We start from the raw sequence: 12,396 nt of genomic DNA, 5'->3' as shown, positions 1-12,396 counted from the left end.
GTACTTTGAATGAGTATACAGATTTTTTTTTTAAGAATAAGAACAACAATGGAAAGTATATAGCGAAAAATAATTCAGCAACTGGAATGAACGAACATAATTAGGTAACTAATCAAATTAAATCTCGATAAAAAAGGAGTTAATAAAAAGGGAGAAATCCTTAACGAACCAAAAAGGGTTAGGTTGTGGGTTAATATTAGGGAAAAATCAAGAAATAATAGTTAAGGCCCAAAGGGGTTCATTAGGGGTCAATTATGTGGGTAGGCTTTTTATGGGGTAAAAGGGTTAAAACCTAAGTGCCTTTATCCTTTTCGTATATCAAATCAAAGGTTTGGTCTTGACATGTATAATTGAAGTAAGTTCTAGAATAACAAATAAATGTTGACACACTCATAGCCAATAAAATTAGTGACAAGAAAGATATATGCTCTAAAAGGCTCAAGATCTCACGAAAATTATGGGTATTTGATGTCAATCTTGTGAATTCAAAACTTCAAGATAATACCTCAATTCAGGGAAACAACCTAGCAATTTTACTTTTCAAAAGTCAACTTATCATGCTTGATCCTCTATTGTCTTAAATTTTAAACAATCAATGCACAGTTACCTATGATTTAATTCAAAACATATCAATCAAAATCATAAATCAATCCGAATTCACACTAATAATGATATGAGAAAATTATTTGAGAATGAGATAAAAATTCAGGGATTTTCTGATAATTACATAAATAACCTCCCCACACTTAAGATGTATATTGTCCTCAATGTACAAAGATAGATAATAGCAACATAAGCATAATATCAGAAGAGAGGGAGAGAAGCGAAACTACCCTGAATTTGGATGTAATCCTTGGAAGAGCGCAAGCAAGAATTGTGGAGAAAGCCAAATAAAAGGCATGATTCTGAGTTACTAATAAGAAAATAAACACCACTGTGGAAGAGAATTAAAGGATTACTTGATAATAACCATAAAGATAAACATAGTTCAAAATATAAAACATAAGTTTTAAGAAAATTAAATAAAATAAAAAAAATAAATGGACTCAGAGGTCCTCATCATCAGATGCATCAGCGTCACGGGGTGGTGGTGGAGGCGTGGGGGAGGATCTTGAGTTTGGATGAGTGAAGGGAGAAGGGGAGGAGAGGAAGGTTGTCAGTTGAGGCTGGGGCTAGTCAGCGGCTAGGGTTGGGAGAGTTTGGGAAAGAAGACAAAAGTGAGGTAAGGTTAGGGTTTGCGGGTTAAAAAGGGGACACGATCGTGTGAGGCCCGTGTTGGGCGACATGGCCGTGTCACACGCCCGTGTGGATCGAGTTTAGCCCGTGTTTGTTGAAAAATTGAATGCCTAATCGTCACACGGCTTGGGGGCACGCCCGTGTGATCAGGCTGTGTGGTTCACACGGTCGTGTCGCATGGCTGTGTTCTTCGTTGTTCGCTTTTCCCACGCCCATGTGATATCTCACACGTCCGTGTGTCCGAACACATGGCCGTGTGCTTTACCCGTGTCACTCTCTGACTTGTTTGAAACTTGAAAATTTTGAGTCCAGGTTTCACATGGCCTAGAACACGCCCATGTGTCCAGGCCGTGTACTTCACACGGCCTTGTCGCATGGCAGTGTGGATCGAATTTATGACTGTGTGGCTTGATACTTGGGGGGTTTTTAGCCCTGTTTTCACATAGACAAGGACACAGCCGTGTGTCTAGGCCGTGTGGTCCTGCATAAAAACACAAAAAATAGATAAAATAAACTAGTTAGTGGTGTTAGTGCTCGGGTTGCCTCCGAAGAAGCGCTTGTTTAAAGTCTAAGCTCGACTTACCTCTCATTCGTATGGTCACGGCGGATTACAAAGTCGAAACTCCTCTTTCTCACTATCAATTTTATTATTCACATTACGTCTAAGTCGAGTAATATTTACCTTAAAAGTGTCGAATTGATAATGATTTACCTCAACTGTACCGTATAGGAAAACATTCAGTACCGTGAAAGGAGTCACTCCGTTTGTATTAAGCTCTAAAGTGGCAATTTGGGGGTCCTTTTCATCTAACAATACTTTATCCCCAACCTTAAATTGCTTTGTTTCATCCCTGCGCTTATCATGGTTTCGATTTGATTCATCGTGTGCTTTTAGTTCCTCCTTAACATGTGTTCACCATTCGTTTAGTTCATCGGTTTGTAGTCTTCATTCCTCATGACTCGTTTTGTTTTTGTCACATGGACTAGAATGTGTCTCCATCACGTTCTTCCTAGGGGTTTCCTAAAAATAAGTTTGAGCCATAATGTTATTTATATCAATAGAACTTGTATAGCCATCTTGCTTACTAGATAATTTAATCGAATCACGAGCTTGGAGAGTAATCGTGTCATCTCCTACACGAAGTATTAGTTCTCCTGTGCTAACATCAATGATAGTTCTAGCAGTTGCTAAAAAGGGCCTTCCTAAAATTAGAGGTATGTCACTATCCTCATCCATGTCTAGAACAACAAAGTCATCTGGGAATATAAATTTATCAATTTTGACAAGCACGTCTTCAATAATACCCTTAGGAAATCTAATTGTTTTATCTGCCAATTGAATGCCCATCCTAGTTTGTTTGGCTTTCCCAAGCCCTAGTTGTTTAAACATTTTATAGGGCATGACATTAATACTCGCCCCTAGATCAGCTAACGCATTATTAACAGTTAAACTACCAATTAAGTAAGGAATCGTAAAACTCCCTGGATCCTTCAACTTGTTGGGTAGCTTATTCTATAGAATGGCTGAGCAAACTGCGTTCAATTCCACGTGCGAAGCATCATATAACTTTTGTTTATTAGCCAAGATCTCCTTTAAAATTTTCACTGCATTTGGCATCTGCAAAAGAGCTTCAATAAACGGTAAGTTAATATGTAATTTTTTTAACAATTTAAGGAATTTACAGAATTGTTCGTCTGTGTGGTCTTTCCTTGTCACATTGGGGTATGGCACATGAGGTTTATACTCTTTGCTTACCAGTTTCTGCTTACTGTGGTTCACCTCATCCTTACAATTACTTAACATAAGTCCTTGCTTCAGTTCCGTTTCAGGTTCAACTAACCCTTCTTTATCTCGAACAATAATCGCATGAAGTTGTTCCCTTAGGTAAGTTTCAGTGTTACTTGGTAGGCCACCTTTGTGGTCGTTCAGAAATCAACTTAGCAAGATGTCCTATTTGAATTTTGAGCCCTTGAATCGATGCTTGTTGATTCATAAGCGCTGTTTCGGTATTCTGAAAATGAGTTTCTGACACCGAGATGAATTTTGTGAGCATCTCTTCAAGGTGCGGTTTCTTCTCTTGTTGGTAAGGTGGTTGTTGAAAACCTAGAGGATGTTGTGGCCTTTGATTTCCTTGACCACCCCATGAGAAATTGGGATGATTCCTCCAACCTGCCTTATAAGTGTTACTATATGAGTTATTTTGAGGTCTAGAGTTATTATCCATATAATGGACTTGTTCCTCCTCGGTGCTACGGTTGAAGGATGCATAATCTGTGTTGTGTATTCCTCCTCCATTTGAATCACACCTCACCACTAGATGTACCTGAGTAGAACCATACAAACCATCAATCTTTTTATTTAAAAGTTCTACCTAGTTAGATAGCATAGTGACCGCGTCAAGGTTGAAAACACCAGCTGCTTTTGTCGACTTTGTTTTCATAACTTGCCACTGATAGTTATTCAGTGACATTTCTTCAATAAATTCGTAAGCCTCTTCAGGTGTTTTATTTTTTAAAGTTCCACCGGCGGCTACATCGATCAGTTTCCTTGTTGAGGGGTTTATACCGTTGTAAAAAGTCTAAACCTGCAACCATAGAGGTAACCATGGTGAGGGCACCTTCTCAATAAGTATTTGTATCTCTTCCATGCGTCATAAAGAGTTTCCAAATCTATCTACACAAAAGAAGAGATATCATTCCTCAGTTTAGCCGTTTTAGCCGGCGGGAAATATTTAGGCAAAAATTTTTCGGTCATTTGTTCCCAAGTAGTGATTGGCCCTCATGGTAACGAGTTTAACCATTGTTTAGCTTTGTTCCTCAATGAGAATGGAAACAACCGAAGGCAAATGGCATCGTCAAAAATGCCATTGATCTTAAAGGTGTCGCGGAATTCTAGAAAATTTGCTAAATGAGTGTTTGGATCCTCGTCTTGCAAACCATCAAACTGAACAAACTGTTGTATCATTTGAATAGTGTTAGGTTTCAGTTCAAAATTATTTGCAGCAATAGTAGGCCTAACCATACTTGATTCAGTTCCTGTTAAAGTAAGTTTAGCATAATCATACATAGTACGAGGAGCAGGATTCTAATCTACTGGATTTGCAGCAACCACAGGAGGTAGTGGATTATTCTGATTTTCAGCCATATCCTCGGTTGTTGTATGAATCTCGTCCTCTTGCCCTTCCTCTATGTATTGTAGGCTTTGCCTTATTTCTCTTCAGTTTTTACGAGTTGTACTTTCGATCTTACTGTCAAAAAGTAAAGGTCTTGACGGGTTTCTTCTAGTTATAAACTATAAAAACCTGCCAGAAGTAAATAAAAGAAAATTTAGTAATTTAAGCAAAATTAAAAATAAAATAAAATTGCAATAAAAATAAAAATGGCTAAAGTAATAAAAATTAAGCGCTCCTAATATTTTAGTCCTAGGCAATGGCGCTAAAAACTTGATGGTCGTGAAACTAACTAAAAATTTGACTTAAGGCAAGTGCACCTATCGAACAATAGTATAGTTATGGTGAGACTGGAAATATCGTATCCATGAGGACTAAAAGTACTAGTAATTACTATCTTTTTATTATCCAGCTTAAAATCAAGAGAATGTTTTATCTAAAACTAATTATCTAATTAACTAAGATTACGACAGAGATTAAGGTTGAAAAATACTTTTTAGAAAACCGATAGAGAAGACAATACCCAAGGAAGAATCCACCTAGACTTCACTTATTACTTTTGAGTTAGACGATTTATTCACTTGACTTAATCCGTAGAAATCCCTAATTTGTGTTAATATCTCTTTCGAGACTAAAAATAACTAACTCTAGATTGATTAATTGAAATCTCTTTCTAATTAAAATCCCTATTGTCGCATTAACTTGATCTATGGATTCCCTTATTAGATTTGACTCTAATCCAGCAGATTTATGTCGTCCTATCTCTAGGATTGCATGCAACTCCACTTAATTATGAATGATCTACTCTTAAACAGAGACTTTTGCTCCACTGAATAAGCACATCAAAAACCTGAATTAATATTCTGGAACATTAAAATAAGGATTAGAACTCACCATTAAGAATAAGAACAAGTATTTATCATATAATTCAAATAGTAATAATATTCGTCTTAGGTTTTATCTCCCTTAGGTATTTAGGGAGTTTAGTTCATAATAATAATGGAAAACATCTCAAAGTTTGGAAAACAACAAAACATAAAGAAACCCAAAGAACTTTTAGGAAATTGGATGGAAATCTTCAGTCTTGATGTAAATCATGCCTCTGAGGTGATTCTGATGTCTGTCTTTGAGTATTTTTTGCTTTCCTCTCTTTGTGTCCCCTCTAATCCTCTTCTAGGGTGTTTATATAGAATTTCGAATGCCCAAAATAGCCCAAAATTAGCCTTTTCTTAGTAGAACTAGACTTGGGCTCGACAAGGACACGGCCGTTTGCCACGCCCGTGTGAAGGTGCCCAAGCCATGTGCAATTCTTACTTGGATTAATGTTGACATGGCCATGACACACGGGCGTGTGGATCACCCATCTGGAAGTGCCTAGGCTGTGTGAAACACTGATTTAGGCCTAATTTGTCCCTTTTTTGGCCCATTTCTCGCTCTTTTTGTTGTCTTAAGCTTTCCTGAGTATAAAACATGAAATTAAATGATTATGAGCATCAAATTCAATGAAACCAAGGAAAAACTCATCCATAAATATGCCAAGCATGGGGTAAAAATATGTATATATTATGGTTTATCAGTGATATAGCCCAATTTTATGTTTCATCATCTCAAGATACCAAATTATCATTAAATGACTTATATATGAATATTGTGTGTAATTGTATGTGATAGTATTGGTATTTTATGAATTAATGAAGCATGAACTCGTAATTTTGACTCAATTAGAATATGGTTATGAATGTTTTGTAGTATGCTATTGCTTAACCTTTGATGTTGTGTATGCTTTGTGGTTATTCTATGTAACAACCAATTTTTCAGTGAGATTGGAACAGTGGTTTCGAGACCACAAATTTGATTCGAAAATAAGGTTTATTTTTATTTAATTATATTGTCCGTAATATAATAGACATGTCGTGTGAAAGTTTTGATACGAAAATTTTATCGATTAAGTGTTTAATTATGAGAAGGACTAAATCGCATAAAATGCAAAAGTTAAATTCTAGTACCTATAAGGATTAAATAGCTATGTAATTTAAATCTAGATGTCCTTATATGGTGATTAGAGCATTAAAGAAAAGTATGTAGATTCTTGGTGACTCATCCACGGAAATATAGAAAAAGGGCAAGGACTAAATTGGAAATTGTAAAATACTTAATTAATTAAAAGATGAAAAGAAAATATCATATTATTTTCTCATCATCTTCAACCTAAAAGCACATGAAAACTTTAGGAGGGAGAGAGGAAACTTTCAAGGCCTAATTGGGTAAGTTTTCTTGTCCCATTTTTAGTAATTTTGATATTTTTGAAACTGGGATAACTTAATCTCTTTATTTGAGGGATTAATTGGAAAAGTTATCAAAGTATGGAAAATGGTTCAAGGATGTATATGCTGAAAATTAGAAATGTATGGTAAAATATGAAAGGTTGTTGATAGATAAACAACTTTTATAAAGTGATTTTTTATGGAAACTTGTGAAATTGAAGAAAAATTCTAAATTTTTATGAATACAAGTGCTGTAAAATTTTAATGGGACTTTGGTTGCTTGGAATAGGGAGTAAATTGCACAAGTTTGATTTTTTGAGCCTAAGGATGAAATCAAAATTTATGGAAAAGTTAAAATGGTAATTTTACCTAGGACGTGAATTGAGTCCATTTAAATATGAAATGTGTGAAATTGATGATTAAATTCATTTATATAGATCTGGGCAACACTAATTCGAGGTTAGATCGAGAAAAAAAAAAGGTTTCAGATTAGTAGATTTCCAACGCGAACAAGTGTCGAGGTAAGTTCGTGTAACTTAATCGGCCATGTAAATATGTTTAATTGAATGTTGTGTTGTTTGGAATGTGACTTATATTGATGTACATTACTTGAATGCTATAATGAGAAATTTAATATATGCTTGATATGGTGAAAAAGGGTTAAGTCCCGATTGAACATTGACTTTCGATGGATATATGCGCTTTCCCGAAACGAATAAGGTCCTGCATTTGTTACAGACAGGATTTACCTTGGACGAGTAATTCTATTAACCTTGCTATAGAAAGGATTTAGCCCGGATGGGTAATCTTGATATCTACCTCTCGATTATACGTTATGATTAGGGTTTAGTCTGGACTAGTAATCCTAATTGAGCTCCTTTGAGCTTATGTTATATAAAGTATTTAGCCTGGACTGGTAATCTTGTTATACTATATAGGGCTCGAGAATGTGTTCCTTGATTAAGTGCCCTAATGGGTATCCTCGAATAAGAATTGATGGATTATTGAATCATACACCCCGAGTGTACCACTTGAGTATCCATCGGAATTTCAATGATTCAACGGATATAAAACTCTTGACATGGTATGAGAATTATGAAATGAAATAATAATGTATTGAAAAGGTAATGCATGATGAGCTCATCTATCTTTACTTGATGTATATGTAAACTTTGTGACTAACATGTTTTGATTGGCTGCATGTGTTTAAGCAATTTAGCCAAATGGATGGGAACTTGTTATTGTATGCTTAGATTTAATAATAGGGATTGGTAAGTTTAGTTTCTATTATACGAACTTTCTAAGCATGTAATGCTTACTCCGTTTATTTTTCCCCTGTTTTATAGTACTTGGAAGCTCACGAAGGTTGGAGATCACTAGAGCATCGTCACATTATCAACTAGTTATTTTGGGTATACTTAGTAAAGTCATTTTGGTATAATGGCATGTATAGGACAACTTGGCCATTAGTGGCATGTTAATGATGCTTGTAATCTAGCCATTGGAATGGCTAGTACTGGTTGTTCCAGTATGATTAAGTAGGTTATTATGACATAATCATATGTGATATGTTAAGTATATGTGATCTAATGATGTTAATGCCTAAGTTAATCCAAGGTAAGTTTATAATCTCATATGCATGTAATGGTATGCCATGATGAATGATGAAATTGTTTAATTTGAATGGTTGGATTGGTTGTGTAACACCTCTTACCCATATCCGACGTTGGAACAGGGTTCGAGGCGTTACCGGACTAAAACATAAACATTCACACAAAGCCGGGCCATAAAATTTTGCCCAAATTTAAAACTTTTCATTTATATTCATATCGTTCCTATTATGGGCCAACGAGGCCCAAAAAATACATCGAAAGTGATTCGGGACTAAACTGAGAACTTTCGAAACTTTTACCACACATAGAAAATTTTCATATTTGGAGAGTCACATGCCCGTGTGGGTAGGCCGTGTGATCACACGCGCCAGTGTGGCTTAGGACACGCCCGTTTCATCCGCCCGTGTAACTCTTTGACTATGACATCATTAGCAAAATGAGGCACACAGCCATAGCACACGCCCATGTGCTTAGGCCGTGTGGCGAATTAAATTCTTGAAATTAAGTGCAGACTTCACACGGCTAGAGCACAAACCCATGTCCCATGGCCGTGTTCTTCACACGGCCGTGTCTCTGCCTGTGCGTTTACTACTGAGCATTCTATTTTGCATTAGTTAGGGTATAGAGGACAACGAACGGACCACACGCCCATGGGGCAGACCATGTGTCACACACGGCTTAGACACATGCCCGTGTGTCTACCCGTGTGGACAATTTTTGAGGCTATTTTCCAAGTCAATTTCCACCCTTAGTTACACATACACAAACATGACTTCAATGGCACCTCACATGACATAATTTCATGTATTTAAACCTTCATGAACATAGCTCATGCATGACAACTTCTCATCACATTGTACTTAATTTAGACTCCATATCATGGAAAACCAATTTTACCAACACACACGTATAAAAATAAACAATATTTCCTAGATTGCATGCATGCATTATCATATTCACTTATTCACACACCAAACTATCATCATCATTCAACCATCAATAACCATGAGCCTTATCATAATGGCATTGGCACACACATGCATAATTGAATTGGTTTACAACCCAATATTCATTATGAGCCACATCACATTACCTTATACAAAATGAATCAAATATTATCATCAGCCAATACATTTGGATAAATCAATACGACATATAACAAAAAGACCAAGTCCCTATATATGCCATACTCAAAATACTTAAATTCACTATACCCAAAATATTAAGTCGATAGTGTGAATCGAGCTCCAATGTCCTTCGATCCCCGAGCTAGCTTGGCGACACTATAAGGAAATGGAAAAGAAAGGGGAGTAAGCATAAAGCTTAGTAAGTTGCATGTAAATAATTAACAACATTAACCAAACATTGTTATACACAAACATAATATAATTTATCACAATATCATCAAGTATCTTAAATACATTTTAAAACATGTCATTTACATGTGTACTAGAAAATCCATTATCACAATTCATTCATCCACTTCTTACCGAGGTCTCATCGTTTTATAATCTCAATGTTTATGAGCTTGGTGTACGTACCTATACCCTTTCAACATGATCATACCTTGTCATCTCGTTGACTTAATCTTGGGATTATCCATTGAACTAAAGGATACTCAGGAAATCACATTCATATAGTAGGATGCCAATGTCATATCCTAGATATGGTCTTACATGGGATCACATATCGATGCCAATACCATGTTCTAGACATGGTCTTACATTGGATCATGCATATTGAAGCCGATAGCCCAGCTATGGCCTTACACGATGTCTCATATTGATACCAATGCCATGTCCCAGACATGGTCTTACATGGGATCACACATATCCCTAATGTTATGACATTTGTATCCCAACTATTCCTAAGGTTCAACTGGGATATCATAGTACCAATTCTTCGTCGGATCGTCATCGAATCATCATCAATAAATGCACAAAAACTATCATAGAATTCATGCAATATTAAAGCATTTAAATACATAATAACATAATGTTGAATTATTTACACACGAACTTACCTCAGTACAAAATATGAACAATTAATTCGATTTAGTCCAAAATCTTGCTCTTTCCCCGGTCTAGGCCCAGACTCCATTTTTCTTGATCTATAATAGAAAATTTCAATTATTTAATTATCACATTATTCAAAATGGTCCATAAATCACACTTTCATAAAATTATAATTTTACCCCTAAACTTTCACATATTACAAATTAGTCCCTAGGCTCGTAAAATAAATATGTCTAATTTTTTTGTTACCCAAGCCTAGCCGATTCATATTCCATCTTATAATAGCCCATATTTCTCATCAATTCACATTTTTAACACCTATTTTTACATGTTTTACAAACAAGTCCTTTTAGGTGTTTTCATGAAAAATCACTTAGAAAAAGATGTTCATCTAACACCAAACTTCCATATTCCTCCATTAATAATCAAAATACATGCATGACATACATGGGTAAATTTTTGAACATGAACCATATATCAAAATAATGGTAGAAATAGCTAAATCATGCTTCAAGGATCTTAAAAACAGAAAGAACATAAAAAATGACGCTAGGATGTTCTTACAATCAAGCTTGAAAGTTGAATAAAAATCCTAGCTATGGTCTTTAGAAATTTTGGCACACCCTTGAAGAAGATGGACAAGATTTTCACTTCATTTTCCCTTTTAATTCTTTTATTAACCAAATGACAAAAATGCCCTTAAAGCCTTTCTTTCAAATTTTATCCACGCATGCCCATTTTTGTCCATAAAAATAGAAATTGGGAAAATTGCTATTTAAGGACCTTTAATTAATAATCTAAAGCTATTTCATACTTAAAACTTCTAGAACTCACATTTTGAATTTTTTTTTTGCAATTTAGTCCCAAGTATCAAATTGGACACTTTATCCATTAATTCTTCATGAAATTTTCACATAAGCATGAAATCATGTCATAGACCTCATAACAATCATAAAACAATTATTTCTACTTTAGATTTTTTGTCTCAAAACCACTATTCCTACTAAACCCTAATCCGGATGTTACTGGTTAGTATTGGATGTGTGTTTCAAGTGCAGGTCTAGGGTGAAAATTTGAGTGAGAAATAAAGCTAGAAATGGCTTCATTTTGTCCACACGGGTAGACACATGGGCGTGTGTCTAGATCGTGTGTGACACATGGCCTGATAACATAGGCATGTGGTTAGGCCGTGTGTCCTCTACACCTTAATTTTGAGAAACAGAATGCTCAGAATTGAGCACACGGGTAGAGACACGGGTGATCGCGATTTTCGTGTGACAGGTTTTAAATATTTATAATGAATCGTTCTTGAAACTAACTATTATCATGATGTAGACAAGTGTACCTATCAAACAGTAGTATAGTTTTAGCAAGACTGGATTCTCAAACCCAAAGGAACTAAAAGTACTAGTAATGACCGTCGTTTTATTATCTAGCTTAAAAATAAGGGGGTTTTGTTTTAACTAACTAATTATCTAATCTAAGAATTCACAAAAAGTAGAATTGGGGGATTACTTTTGGAAAACGATTGAATTAAGACAATAAATACCTAAGGAAAAATCCACCTAGACTTTACTTGTTATTCTGCTCCGAATCGGATGATTTATTCATTTAACTTGTTCCGTAGAGATCCCTAAGTTATGTTATTATCCTTATTCAAGACTAATAATGTCTAATCCCTAGATTGAATACTTATACTTTTCTCTAATTAACACCCTAGGGTTGCATTAACTCGATCTATGGATCCTCTTATTAGGTTTCACCCTAATCCGGCAAAATCTTGTCACCCTATCTCTAGGCGTGCAATCAACTCCGCTTGATTATGACAAATGTACTCTTAGACAGGGTCTATTCCTCCTCTGAATAAGAACTTATCTTGAATCAGTATCCTAGGATATCAAAACAAAAATTAAGAACACATAATTAAGAACAAGTTAAATATTTATCATACAATTCAGAAAATAATAACAAGATTCGTCTTAGGTTTCATTCCCCTTAGGTATTTAGGGGATTTAGTTCATAACTAAAAAGGAAAACATCTCAAAAGAATAACGAATACAAAACATAAAGAAAAGCCAAAACTCCTGAAAGGAAATTG

General features: G+C 35.4%; 1 non-coding gene across 1 annotated transcript; it reads left to right on the top strand.

Moving 5' to 3' along the window:
- Positions 1–3,836: 3,836 nt before the first annotated feature.
- On the top strand, positions 3,837–3,943 carry LOC128292149 (small nucleolar RNA R71). Its single transcript, XR_008282134.1, has one exon. It is a non-coding gene; the product is annotated as a small nucleolar RNA R71 (small nucleolar RNA).
- Positions 3,944–12,396: the final 8,453 nt, after the last annotated feature.

Source organism: Gossypium arboreum, chromosome 4, assembly GCF_025698485.1.
Source record: "Gossypium arboreum isolate Shixiya-1 chromosome 4, ASM2569848v2, whole genome shotgun sequence".
In the NCBI taxonomy this organism is placed as follows: Eukaryota; Viridiplantae; Streptophyta; class Magnoliopsida; order Malvales; family Malvaceae; genus Gossypium; species Gossypium arboreum.
Note: the sequence above shows the minus strand (reverse complement) of the source record. Positions and strands in the feature narration are given on the sequence as shown.